The following is a 14,415-nucleotide window of genomic DNA, read 5'->3' on the forward strand; positions in this document are numbered from 1 at the left end:
ATTAATAATCTTTATTTTATTTACAGGAATTTGTGTTTTATAATATTTTTCCACTCTTTTACTTTCAGGTTTTAATAATTATTTTCTTTAATTAATCTTTTTTCAGATATTAATTATTTTTTAAAATAAGTATGTTTTTATTTATATATAAATTATAATAAATTTTATGTAAAAATGTAAAAAATAAAATAAAAATTTTAAAAATTAAAAAGTTTTCTTTTAAATTTTAAAAGTAGGAATTAGAAAATGCAACCCTGCATTAGCTATTTAAAAAGAGAAAATGCAACCCTGCATCAGCCGTCGATTGGGGATATTAGAGCAGGACAGATATACTTTTTTATATGACACTGCTGGAAATTTTTTTTTTTCTTCCTAGCAACAAAGATGTATGATCGCATGTATACGTACGTGAGTGGGTAAAATATCTGCCAGGCTTAAGAAACATTTTATATGTTTACCACCACGTTTACCACCATGTTACCCGCTAATTATCTGGTGTTTTACCCGCTCATGGTTGGCAGGGTATAGAGGGATGCATACCCTGCCAACCACGGCTACCCGCTTGAGACAAATATTCCAATACAACTACACATTTTTTCTCTATACACTAACACCAACGCACATTTTCGGGTTATTTTTTGTTTACCTAAATTCGATGAAAAAAAGTTTGTTTCATTTCTTGATTTATTTGAATGAGTGCGAAGGAGAAAACATAATTGTCAATAGTGCCAAAAGAAAATCCCGAAAAGGGTAATAAAAAATGAGGGAAAATTGCGAGCCATTTGCAATTCTAGTGGGAAGAAGAAAGGTATGTGAACAAATTTGCATATAATAAATAAATTTTGAATTAATAACTTTATGCCATTGCAGCATTTAAACAAAGTACTTAGGAATATCTAAAAAGGTAAGAAACATTTTGAAATTATTATAAATACATTTAATTAATTCCTATTTCTCTCTTTAGAAATCATCAGTTCATTATTTAGCATCAGAAGCAGAACAATTTTAATTTGTGAGTTTTTTGTTAAATTTTAATATATATAAACACATACATATAGTATTTATTTATATAATTGAATGACCAGTGCGGTTGGTTTTATATTAATTTATAAAATAACTACAATGTTTAACAAGTGCGGGCGGTTGCAAATATTCTTATTATTCTATTCTTTTGGACTGTGCAGTGATAAAATTATATATAAAAGAACCTGTCCTTAAAGCGGCCTGTGCAGTCTTTAAATTATTTGCAAAAGAACGTGTGTTTAAGCGGGAGTAAGGAGAAGGCAAAGTTTAGGGCTACAGTTGCGAAGTTTAGGAAAATGAATGAAGATAGTAATTTAGAAAGCGATGATATACCATCCACAAGCAGGGCAGCAGTCTCTGACAGATTCTGTGAAGTAGCAGATAGTTGTAGGGAAACAATAGGTAATTTAGATATTGATGAGGAACTGGAATATAGTAGTAATAGGGAAAATGACAGATTTTTGTTTGATGATGACGAGGTTGATTTTTGTTTAGAAACAAAGGACAAAGATGTTAGTGAGAAACTTCGTAAGGGATTGAAGACATGGGCTGTTAAAAATAACATATCCCAAAATAGTTTAACGGACCTTTTACAAACCTTAGATAGAGCAGGTATTAAAGGACTGCCGTTATGTGCAAGGACTCTTTTAGGTACCAGTAGGCTGGTAGTAGAAATTAAATCTGTAGCTGAGGGGGAGTTATTGTATTTGGGAATACAATAGACTTTGATTTCCTAGACGATGTAGAAAAAGTTTCTATAGATTTAGGAATACATGGACTTAAATTGTATAAAAGTTCCAATAGGACATTATGGCCAATTTTAGGTCATGTAGTAGGCTTCCCTAATACAAGATCTTTTACAATCGCTTGCTTCTCAGGAATGAGTAAGCCAGCGAATGTAAATGACTTTATTAGGGAATTTTGTGAAGAAATAAAGTTCTTGCAAGAAAACGGAAAGTATTGCTGTAAATTGTGTATATATACATATATAAATATTTATAGATAAATATACATTTATAGACGGCCATTATTCTAAATATAAAATTTACCAAGGACTCGATAGAGAAGGTGATGCAGTCCTTATTTAGTGACGAGTTGGTGTGGCTGTACAACTACGAAGGAAAAGCTGGAAAAAAGGCCCTAAACAAATTAAGAATAGTGGATATCATTCTCGGTAATATTAATCTATTTTTATTCTTTCCTTCTTAATTTTTCGTTTTTAATTTTTCGTTTTTATTTTTCCTTTTCCTTTTTTTAATTTTTCCTTTATAATTATAAATATTTTACATATAGCTGCATTTGTAAATATGCAAGATAAAAAAATTTTAGCTGTAAGACGTTTTGTAAGTTTAAGCCATAATAGATATAAGCATGTAAAACGTAATATGCGGAACTAGATCCTTTTAAATTTAATTTTAAGTTTTTTTTATTATTATATTTATAGATTAGTACGTAATATTTATGAATAAAATAACAATAAATAAAATAAGAAATAATTAATGTTTTTCTTTTTTTTCAGTTTTTATTTTTATTTTCAGTAATATGTCTTTTATAATATTTTTCCACTCTTTTATTTTCAGATATTTGTCTTTTATAATATTTTTCCACTCTTTTCAGGTATTTGTCTTTTATAATCTTTTTTCACTTTATTTTCAGCTAATAATAATTCTTTTCTGTAATTAATCTTTTTTCAGATGAAATTCTTTTTTTAAATTAAATATATTTTTATTTATAAAATGTTAGCGTTAAAATAATTAATTACAATTTTATATAAATAATAAATTTAATAATTTAAAAATTAAAAAAATAAAGTTTTCTTTGAAATTTTAATAAATTTTGAAAGTAGGAATCAAAAAATGCAACCCTGTATCAGCTGTTTAAAATACAACCCTTCATCAGCTGTTTAAAATGCAACCCTGAATCAGCCTCCGATTGGGGATATTAGAGCAGGACAGATAATGAGCGCAACAAAGATGTCTGATCACATGTATACGTACGTGAGTAGGTAAAATATCTGCCAGGCTTAAGAAACATTCTATATGTTTACCACCATGTTACCCGCTAATTATCTGGTGTTTTACCCGCTCATTGTTGGCAGGGTACACATTTTTTCTCTATACACTAACACCAACGCACATTTTCGGGTTATTTTTTGTTTACCTAAATGCGATGAAAAAAAGTTTGTTTCATTGCTTGATTTATTTGAATGAGTGCGAAGGAGAAAACATAATTGTCAATAGTGACAATATAAAATCCCAAAAAGGGTAATAAAAAAAACGATTGAAAGACGCATGTCGTTCGTGATCGTACCATCGTATAGGAGGCCCGTACAACAAGAAGGTAAGTAAATGAATTTTGTGTGATTTTTTAACAATATTTTGAAAATAATTACTATAAAAACATAGCATTGGAATTAGCAGCTGCAGCAATATCATCAGAAGCAGCAAATATAAATTGTTAAGTAAGTATGTGAGAAAAAGTGTGTGTTGTTTGAAATTGGATTGCGCAGTTCAATATAATACGCAAAAATAATTACATATGTACACAAGTGTGTATTTTATGCGTTTAAGGCGGCCTGCACAATCCAATATAATATTTGAAAACAAATGTTTACTTTATATTTTAAATAATCAGATAATATTATTCTTTTATTTCAGATATTATTATGATTTTTATTTAATTATTCTTTCTTTTCAGAATTTATCAATATTTTTATTTAATTAATCTTTGTTTCAGAGTAAATTCTATTTGTATTTAATATATTTTATTCTTTGAGATAATATTAATCTTTTTTTTCAGATATTATTATCATTTTATACAATTAATCTTTCTTCAATGTAATTATTATTTATTTTCAGGTTTTAATAATTATTTTCTTTAATTAATCTTTTTTCAGATATTAATTATTTTTTTAAATTAAATATATTTTTATTTATATATAAATTATAATAGATTTTATGTAAAAATGTAAAAAATAAAATAAAAATTTTAAAAATTAAAAAGTTTTCTTTGAAATTTTAAAAGTAGGAATTAAAAAACGCAACCCTGCATCAGCTGTTTAAAAAGAGAAAATGCAACCCTGCATCAGCTATTTAAAAAGAGAAAATGCAACCCTGCATCAGCCGTCGATTGGGGATATTAGAGCAGGACAGATATACTCTTTTATATGACACTGCTGAATGAGCGCAACAAAGATGTATGATCACATGTATACGTACGTGACTGGGTAAAATTGTCGCTCGGCCTATGTTAAAGTACACATGATTACCCTATGGATTACCCACTTTCTTACCCACTGATTATCTGGTTTTTTACCCGCTCATAGTTGGCAGGGCAGAGAACTTAAAAACATAGAGAAGGTGCAGGTTCGACAGCGAATATTTTTTAGATTTCAAGTAAGGAATTCACCTCACAGCTTTAAAAGTCACGCTGTAAAATGTTAACATTTTTAACAGTTCTCCACATATTCAACAAAGAATATGAAGAGAAATAAAAATATGTATTTACGGCATCTGATGACGTGGCATATATGCTGAAGCAGAGAAGATGAATAGAGATAAATATATTAACATGCCCATGACGATTTTCGTTTTGCTTGTTTATATTTTATTCCACAGAGAACATAAAGACATTATTTTATGTGCTCTGTCTCACCCAGAGAAACATGCCAGAGAACATAAAAAAATGTCTTTATATTCTCTGAACATGCTTTATTTTCTTTGGTCTTACATATCCAAGAATATGAAGAGACATAAATATATGTATGCATGCCCATTATGGTATATGTAATATGAATATGAAGTGACATATGTATGTAAATATATGTATGAATGATACTCCCAAACAGAGAATATTGAACAAAAATATTTTCTTTGATATTCCATAGGAAATATGTATGTATGTATGTTCCATTTTGTATGGAAATATGTATTTAGAACTTTTATTATTTTTCAAATTATTTTATGTTAATAAGTCATTTTAAGTAAATAAAAGATTTACTAAACATTATGAAGATGTATTCATGATTCATGTTAGCTTCAACGAGGCATTTCCTTTCATACGCAATGTGCGAATATCAAGAATTTCGTTTTGCCGTCGGCATTTCAATTTCTCATGCTTCAATTTTTGCTTTCAACCAAGAAATCACTTGTATGTATGTGTGCAATGTATGCCTTTGCGTTTTGCCGTCGGCATTTCCATATTGACATGCAAAAGTAATTATGTACATATTTCATTGGCCCAATTTTGTATATTAAGACAAGTGTCAATAATTGCGCCAAATTTAAATATATTATATATCATTTGTAAATATGTTTTAAACTTTACATAAAATTGAGAAGTCAATAATTGCGCCAATTTTCATAAAGTTGGAAATTTTGCGCGAGTAAGACGTGTGCGGGTTAAGTTGTGAATTTTATTATTATTAATTAATTCGAAAGTGCCGAAAAATGCCGAAAGTTCGCAAGTGTCGCGTGCGCGGGTGTGGGAGTACCAGCGGTGGTGTACTCCGTCTGTTCAGCTTCCCAAATGAACGGGAGCTGGCTGAAAAGTGGAAGGAGAACTTAAAAATTTCTCCCACTGACCACTTTCCAGCCAAAAACTCGTTCGTTTGTGAGAAGCATTTCGTTAAAGAGGCAATTGGCCCAAAACTTTTAAAAAGAAATGCTGTCCCAACGTTGGATCTAGGTGAGTGCAATTCTTTTATTTATGTACATATATAAGTGTAATATTTGTTGTGGGTGCCCTTACAACAAGGGGGTATGTGCTATGATCTTTTGGTGCAAATACCAGTGCGTGTGCGTGTTGTGAGCTTTTGGTTGCGGGTGCAAATACTAGTGCGTGTGTGTGTTTTCTTATTTGCGGGTGCACATACAAGTGTGTGTGTACTTTTAATGCACTTACATATGTATATTGATGCGGGTCGAAGGAACAAATGTTTGAATTCATAAATCAAACCGTTTGATTTGTGAAATAAATTAAATTATCTAATTAAACATACATATCGTCACCTGAAATGCAAAATAACTTAACAACATTTTCGGAAATTTACAATGGCATGAATGAAATATGAAATAAAATGGAACATGAGTGAAAAAAAATTTTAATATTGTTTAAGACTGGTTTATATCTGAGTGCAGAACCTAAAAATGTTGAACATATGTATGTAATATGTTCATTTTTTGATGATACGTTATTTTGCATTTCAGGTGACGATATGTATATTTACGGCACACCACATGGGGTTGTTTTCAATACAAAAGTGCAAGCATATTGCATATATGTAAATGCATACGTGCCTCATATATGTTTGTATGCTGCATATATGTACATATGTATGTACATACATGCATATATTTTTCAATATATTTAAATTTTATTATTCATATGTATGTATATTTAAATTTGATTTTACATATTTTATATTTATTTGAAATTTATAGATGAGGCCCCTACCCAACTATTCGAACCGGCACCTCCGCTAAAAAGTTGCTGCGTTAGCAACTGTGCCGGTGGAGAAAAATTATTCAAATTTCCGAAAACGGAAGTTGCTAGGAATAATTGGGTAAAGGCCTGCAATCTAGAACTACCAGTACAGAAAAATTTATATATTTGTGAAAATCATTTTCACACAAAAGATGTGACTTCGCACCGCATCATTAATGAAGCTCTTCCTGTGCGAAATTTAGGATTCGACGAATGTAGCCAGCAGTCATCGGATTGGGTTTTGCCGCCAGTTATAAAAACGTACGATGCTAAGAGAACAGATATTTTAGAACCTGATGATATGTCAGTTGGAAATCCAAATGACATATCATTCGAAGAGTTTGAGAAATATTCACGCCTTCATGAATTAGAAATGAAGTGCAATGAAGAAAAGAATATATCTGTTTGCGACCACGAGCATTACGCTCGAGTAGCTAGGCGGTTTCAAAATAATGCTTTGAAACAAGCCAAAAAAATTAAAGAGCTGAAGAGAAGAATTTTCTTATTGACAAGAAAATGTCAAGCTCTTGAAAAAAATATAATTTTCACAGGAGATGGAAATGATCATGCAGTTACCTTCGCAAAGATGATTGTGAAGACGAAAAACTCCTACACCGAAAAGGAGAAGACAATGGCGTTGAACATAAATTATATGTCGACTAAGGCCTATAATTTTATGCGCGACGACTTGGGGTTCGCATTGCCCCACAAAAAAACACTTTTGCGTTGGCGTCCGATCCGGTATGTCTGCCCCGGTATCGACGAAAAAGTCTTGAGCAATTTAAAGAAAATTGTTCAAGACTTTAAACCAGAAGAACGCATTTGCCAGCTAATTTTCGACGAAGTCTCAATCAGAAAAGATCTGACGTACAACAAAGTGCGAGATGTGATTGATGGCTTCGTCGATAATGGAGAAGGTCACCGGGAAAGCGTGATCGGCAATAAGTGTTGTTTTTTCATGTTGAAAGGCCTAGTCGCGAAGTGGAAATATGTAATTTCCTACTATGTGGCGAAAGATGGCGTAAGCAGCGAAAGATTGCTAAATTTGCTCCAGAGCAATTTAAACGCCTCCGAAGAAATCGGACTTAAAATAAAAACAATAGTATGCGATCAGGGTCCCCACAATGCCAAATTGAGGCTAATATTGGGCGCATCGCCAGAAAAACCTTATTTTTACCATAACGGTAATAAAATATATATGATGTTCGACTATTGCCATCTTATCAAATGCATGCGCAACATGATCATAAAGTACGACACCGAGACGCAAGATGGACTGGCTTCGTTTAAAGTAGTCCGAAAAATATTTGACATCGACCAAGCGAACGTTAATTTTAAAATGTGCCCTAAATTAACGTATTCGCATGTGTACCCCTCAAATTTAAAAAAGATGTCGGTGTCTAGAGCTACACAAGTATTCAGCAATTCGGTCGCCGCGGCAATAGATATGGCAATAAAGCAAAATTTATTGGGCTCCGATGAGCATTTGAAGAAATGTGCCAAAGCAACCCAGCTGCTGGTTAAAAGGATGAATGACCTGTTCGACGAATTGGATTGTAAGACGCTTTACAATCCAAACCCGCAAAGACGGCCAATACGAAGAAATTGTATTGATAAAATAAACAGGCTAAAAGAGCACATCCAGTACATTAAAAATATAAAAAAACCTAACAGCCAAATATTGTGCCTGGATTCCTTTATATTTACAATAAATGCAATGATTGCATTGAGCGGCGATGTATTCGATGAATATTCGAATATATTATTTATACTCTTAGGGAGAATGAACCAGGATGCACTGAAAAACTGGAAAAATCATCTTTTTTTATACATAGTTGCAAGACTATTGTCTATGCATATATTGCGCGCAAGTTTGGGCAGCAATTGAAGAAGACGAATCAACCATTGGAATATTGGCCAGGAAGACGACCTTAAAGAAAATTTAAAACCGTCTGAGCAACTTGCCGTGGAACAAATACATATATGTTCCAGATGAGCAATTTGCTGAGACCGAAAAAGTAGCAGAAAAACAGGTTCGTCGTTACTATACTGGATATGCAATATACCAGAAGGTCTTTTGTCGATTGAAGTGCGATAAATGTGCCCTATTAATGCAAAAGAGGGATATCTCTTTACAAGACTCATCGGAAGCCCTTATAAGGTCAAAAAATTACAAAGGAGACAATGACCTAAGGCTGGTTAATCCCGATGATAGAGTCTTCGAAATAAGCCGCCTACAAATGAGCTGCTATAAAGAGCTCTTTATAGCAAATTCTTGCAGAGTGGGTATAAAATCTATGATTTTAGCCCAGATTACTGCAATTACACAACAGAAATACCCAGAGTGGTATAGCGAGGCAGGAGATTGCCTCGAACATAGGCACCAATTTTTGGATTTCTTAATAACGGTTTTACTATTTAAAAACGCGAAATGGCTAGCTCACCAGCAGGAAGAGCTTTATAAAAATGAAGTAAGGGCGAGGTTGTACAATAAAAAACAAAAATTAAAGAAACTGGTACGATAGATTGCAGGCCATATTTGATTTTTCTAGTAACTTTCGTTGGATAAAAGGTAAAAGAAATACATACAATGCAAAGTGTATTATTCAAATTACTAAAACACATTTTTTCCTTCTTTTTTCTCTCATTTCAGCTTCTTCAAAAATTAATAATGTTCTTTTTTTTTCTTTCAGGGTAGAATTAAGTTGTAAATAGTTTGTAGTAGTAGTTTTAGTATTAGTTTTTGTTAATTTGTAGTTAGCTTTAGTAGTAGTTACATAGTACACGAGCCAAGCTTTGAAAAAAGCTGGTGAAAAATACCTAATCTTTATTGATTAGGTTGTGTGAGAATTTGTGGTTGAAGGTAGACAAATTCTGAAAATCGTGTTTTACTAAAATTATATTTTCTTAATAACATTATATGTATATGTATTTTTCTAATAAAATGAATTTTCTTTTTATTTTTCTTTGCAGTTTAAATAAGTCTTTCAATAAATTTAAATAAATTTAAATAAATTGACATGTATTTTCATTTATATTTAATTATCAATAAATTTTTTAAAAATTATTTGCCCTAGTTGTGTATTTTATTTTCTCACACATTTCAACCGATTTTTGTATAGAAATTTGACCGGCGTAGAAGCAAAATGCGAAACAATCATACATATATTATGTCGTTTGCACATTTGTCTGTATGTTTGCGAAAGCAAATGTTCTACAAAAGCATATTTCTATATTTCTTGATCTTCACAAGTCAATATGGCAGCCAAATTGGCGAAGAACAAGGGTAGTAAATTTTACAACAAAAACGATTTCATTCATAACGCAGGAGCAAATTACACAAGCCTCGCTTCATTCATAAAAACAGAGGCCGTAACATCTCCCCGAGCATGCCTTTGCCAACAATCGTCTTTTCGCGACGATGGCAAAAGTTAAAAATCATAAATTGCTGAACTTTCTGGTGTTTCTCGCAAAAATCTGCGTCGATATGTATTCACGATCATACGTATACATACATACATATTTACGCACGTTTGTAGGCGAAGATGTTACAGCGGCAAGGGGTGACAATCGGCGGCCATTACTTTATTTTTTTCGGCACAACTCCGATTTCCTACCAGCAAATGCTGTGACACTTGTTGTGCTCTTCGGCCTTGGTTGCCCGTGACAACATATGTAGATGCCAAAAGAACTGTGCATATTTCATGAAGGTCATGATTTTTTTTGAAGAAACGAAAGGAATGAATGGAAGTGTTTAGATGAGCACATTTAAGTTCATTTTATAATAGACGAAATTAATATAATTTTTGAAATAATAATAATTTATTGAAAATTGTTCTTTATTTAATTTTATGACATAAAATTTTTACCATTTTCGGAAAAAATGGTTCATATGATACAAAGTAATCACGCATACATATGTGACAATGGTTCATATAATTCAATATAAGCATGCATATGTATGTATGTCACTCAGAGAATGCTTTTTTACGTTTTCTGTGTGAGTTTGTATATTTTCTACAAAGCAATTCTCTTTATTTGTTCTCAGTCATTTTACATATATTTCTGCCATTCACATGCTCAATTCTGCTAAACAGCAGCGAGAATGGTGAATTCCTTACTTTGATTCTATCAGCTCTGTTAGCCGCGCAATCGAACCGTCATACAGAATTCAATTTGCACCTTCTTTATGTTTTTAAGTTCTCTGGGCAGGGTACCCTGCCAACCACAGCTACCCACTTGAGTCAAATATTTCAATACAACTACACATTTTTTCTCTAAGCACTAACACACAAAGCACATTTCGGGTAATTTTTTGTTTACCTAAATGCGATGAAAAAAAGTTTGTTTAATTTCTTGATTTATTTGAATGAGTGCGAAGGAGAAAACATTATTGTCAATAGTGACAATAGAAAATTCCAAAAAGGGTAATAAAAAAACGATTGAAAGACGCATGTCGTTCGTGATAGTACCATCGTAAAGGAGGCTCGTACAACAAAAAGGTAAGTAAATGAATTTTATGTGAGTTTTTAACAATATTTTGAAAATAATTAGTTTATTTATTTTTATACCTTTGGAAACCAGAACTGAATTGGAAGTAGCGCACCAGCAGCTATATCATCAGAAGCGGCAAATATCAATTGTGAAGTAAGTATGTGAAAAAAGTGTGTGCACTTTGAAATTGGGCTGCGCAGTCCAATATAATACGCAAAAAAAAAACATACATCCATAAGTATGTATGTACATATGTATTTTATGCGTTTAAGGCGGCCTGCACAATCCAATATAATATGTGAAAATAAATGTTTGTTTTATGTTTTAAATGATCAAATAATATTTATCTTTTCTTTCAGAAGTTATTATTATTTTTATTTAATTATTCTTTCTTTTCAGATTTTATCACTATTTTTATTTCATTAATCTTTGCTTTCAGAGTAAATTCTATTTGTATTTAATAGGTATACATATTTTATTCTTTCAGATAATATTAATCTTTTTTTTCAGATATTATTATCATTTTATACAATTAATATTTCTTTTTCTTTTAGATATTACAAATTCAATGTAATTATTATTTATTTTCAGGTATTAACAACCTTTATTTTATTTCAGGTATTTGTCTTTTATAATATTTTTCCACTCCTTTGTTTTCAGGTTTGAATAATTATTTTCTTTAATTAATCTTTTTTCAGGTGAAATTATTTTTTACATAAATTAAATATATTTTTATTTATGAAATGTTAGCGTTAATATACTTAATTACAATTTTATGTTAATATTTATTAAAAATAACAAAATTAATAATTTAAAAATTAAAAAGTTTTCTTTGAAATTTTAATCAATTTTGAAATTAGAAATCAAAAAATGCAACCCTGCATCAGCTATTTAAAAAGAGAAAATGCAACCCTGCAGTTCACCTGCTAATCCAGGGTGTTATGCGACTCCCGTGCCCATTGGATGATTTGCAGCCAGGCCAGCCAGCAGCCAGCTGTATTCGAACGGAGCCTTCCCAACACCGGGCCGCCTTGGGAAGTAACGGTGGCCTTACCGCGTCAAGGGGCTCTAGCGCGGCGGACCTTTCAGTTTCCCCTTCAATAAGAATAGACCGGGAGGCCCACACCACGGGCCAAACGGTCGTACGAAAAATATGAACTAAAACAAAAACAACAACAACAAACAAAACTCAACAACAGCAACAAAGACAACAACCGAAACAGCAGCATCAACAACAACAGTGCACGGCTGCACAAGCACCGCAAGCAAAAGTGGCTCGGGAGCTAGAGGAAAGTTTAGCTTCCTGGATGCTCTGTCGCCGGAAGAGCGAGCACTCTTCGAGGAGCACGCGGGTGACGACGACGGCAAGCCCTCTTGCAGCGGCACTCAACGTAGTGCGTCCATCGCGACCACTGCGAACCGCGCGAACGCCGCCCCCACAACCCCCTCGAGCAGGATCGACTGCGGAGAGGAGGGTGGTTTCACGAAAGTGGAATCAAGTAGCGAGCGCAAAGGGAGACGGAAACGAGGGAACATCCCATTTACCCCGGAGCCAGGACGCCCAGGAGGCCACGACGACCCACGAAGAGCGGGAATGAGTGGGGCCACTCTCAAGTGGTACCTCAGATTCCTTCAGGACGGCATGACACCGGAGACAGCTGAAAAGCGGGCTCTGAGTAGGAGCAGGGGGAGCAACCCCTCTCCTAAAAATGCACAGCGCGCAGGTGCCAACGGTTCGTCTGCAACAAGACGCAGGAATCAGAGGCGGCGCCGAGCCAAAGCAGCCTTGTCAGAGGGACGAAGCGAAATTAGGCCGGCACCCCAAGAGGCGCTTAATCGAACGGAGAAAAGGAAAAGCGGCCAAATAACTCCTCAGGAGCCACCTAGGTCCAAGAGAGTCAGAGAGGACAAACCACACGAGGCCAAGGGAAAAACTATCCCCTCTGCTATGGAGCTTGGTAGTAGACGAACTCCTCGAGTTGCTCGCCAGCAATGGAATCCGCTGTCAGGGGTACGCGGATGACATCGTCATAATGGCGAGAGGCAGATTTGAAAACACTTTCTGTGACATTGTCCAAAGGGGCTTAAACCTGACGAAAGGATGGTGCAACACCGTAGGGCTAAACATCAACCCAGCAAAAACTACCGTAGTCCCATTCACTAGGCGGAGATCTCTTTCGGGCCTGAGGCCCTAACATTAGGAGGCACAGAGGTGGAAATGTCGAAAGAGGTCAAATTCCTTGGCCTCACTTTAGACTCATCACTACGGTGGAGTAGGCATTTGGACTTAACGCTGTCCAAAGCAACTAGAGCACTTATGGTATGCAGACGCCTGGCCGGCAGATCATGGGGTTGCAAGCCAGGAATCTTTAGATGGCTGTATGCCATGATAGTAAGGCCTATTATCACCTATGGAGCGGTGGCTTGGGCCACCAAAGCAGCTCAGTCTTCGGCGATCCGGAGACTATCAAAGTTGCAAAGACTTGCCTGTGTCTGTGCTTCGGGGGCAATGCACACATGCCCCCCTGTGGCACTGGAAGTCATATTGGAGCTCACACCGCTGCACCAGGTGATAGAACAAGCAGCAAACCACACCATGCTGCTAATGTCAGCAGAAGGCTGCGGTAGAGGAAAGTTAATGTCCTCCAGACAGATGGACGTACTGGCGGAAAGCACACCGCTAGTCCTCCTCCCAAAGGACGGCACAACGAAGAAAATAAACTTCAAAAGAAATCTCAAAGTTACTCTCGGCAGCAAGACGGAGTGGAGCAATTCCACGCTGGAAAGACTGCTGGAAGACAGTACCATTCAGAGGTACACTGCTGGCTCAAAAACACCGGAGGGTATTGGGGCAGGTATTGCGGGACCGCGTACTAAGCTGTCCATACCAATGGGCGGCTTCCCAAGTATCTTCCAGGCTGAAGTTTTTGCCATAGGTCAGTGCGCTGAAGTCAACCTCAGCCTCAACTATCGCAACCAGCGTATAGCTATTCTCAGTGATAGCCAAGCGGCACTAAAGGCGATTTCATCATATGAGATCAAATCGCTTTTAGTTGAGGAATGCATAGAAAGGCTAAACCGCCTGTCCTTGTGCAACCGGGTGCACCTAATTTGGGTGCCTGGGCACAAAGGAATAGAAGAAAACGAGAAGGCCGACGAACTGGCCCCCGCTGCGGCAGCGTCCAAGGTGATGGGACCAGCACCATACATAGCGGTAGGATCCCACACTTTTAAGGAGCTGCTCCGCACGGAGGAAAGAACGGAGAGAGAACGGCATTGGCAACAATCATCAGGCATGCGCCACGCCAAACTGCTACTTGGGGGGTACAGTCTCTCCAGGTTCAAGGAACTAATTCACCTCCCCCGTGACAAATTGCGTCTCCTCGTCGCAATTTAAACAGGGCACTGCAGGCT

At 35.1% G+C, this 14,415-nt stretch overlaps 1 long non-coding RNA gene across 1 annotated transcript; it reads left to right on the forward strand.

The window, feature by feature from the left end:
* Positions 1 to 8,423: 8,423 nt before the first annotated feature.
* On the forward strand, positions 8,424 to 9,407 carry LOC126761602 (uncharacterized). The gene is made up of 2 exons (XR_007667377.1): positions 8,424 to 9,079; positions 9,161 to 9,407. It is a non-coding gene; the product is annotated as an uncharacterized LOC126761602 (long non-coding RNA).
* Positions 9,408 to 14,415: the final 5,008 nt, after the last annotated feature.

Source organism: Bactrocera neohumeralis, chromosome 2 (genome assembly GCF_024586455.1).
Source record: "Bactrocera neohumeralis isolate Rockhampton chromosome 2, APGP_CSIRO_Bneo_wtdbg2-racon-allhic-juicebox.fasta_v2, whole genome shotgun sequence".
Lineage (NCBI taxonomy): Eukaryota > Metazoa > Arthropoda > Insecta > Diptera > Tephritidae > Bactrocera > Bactrocera neohumeralis.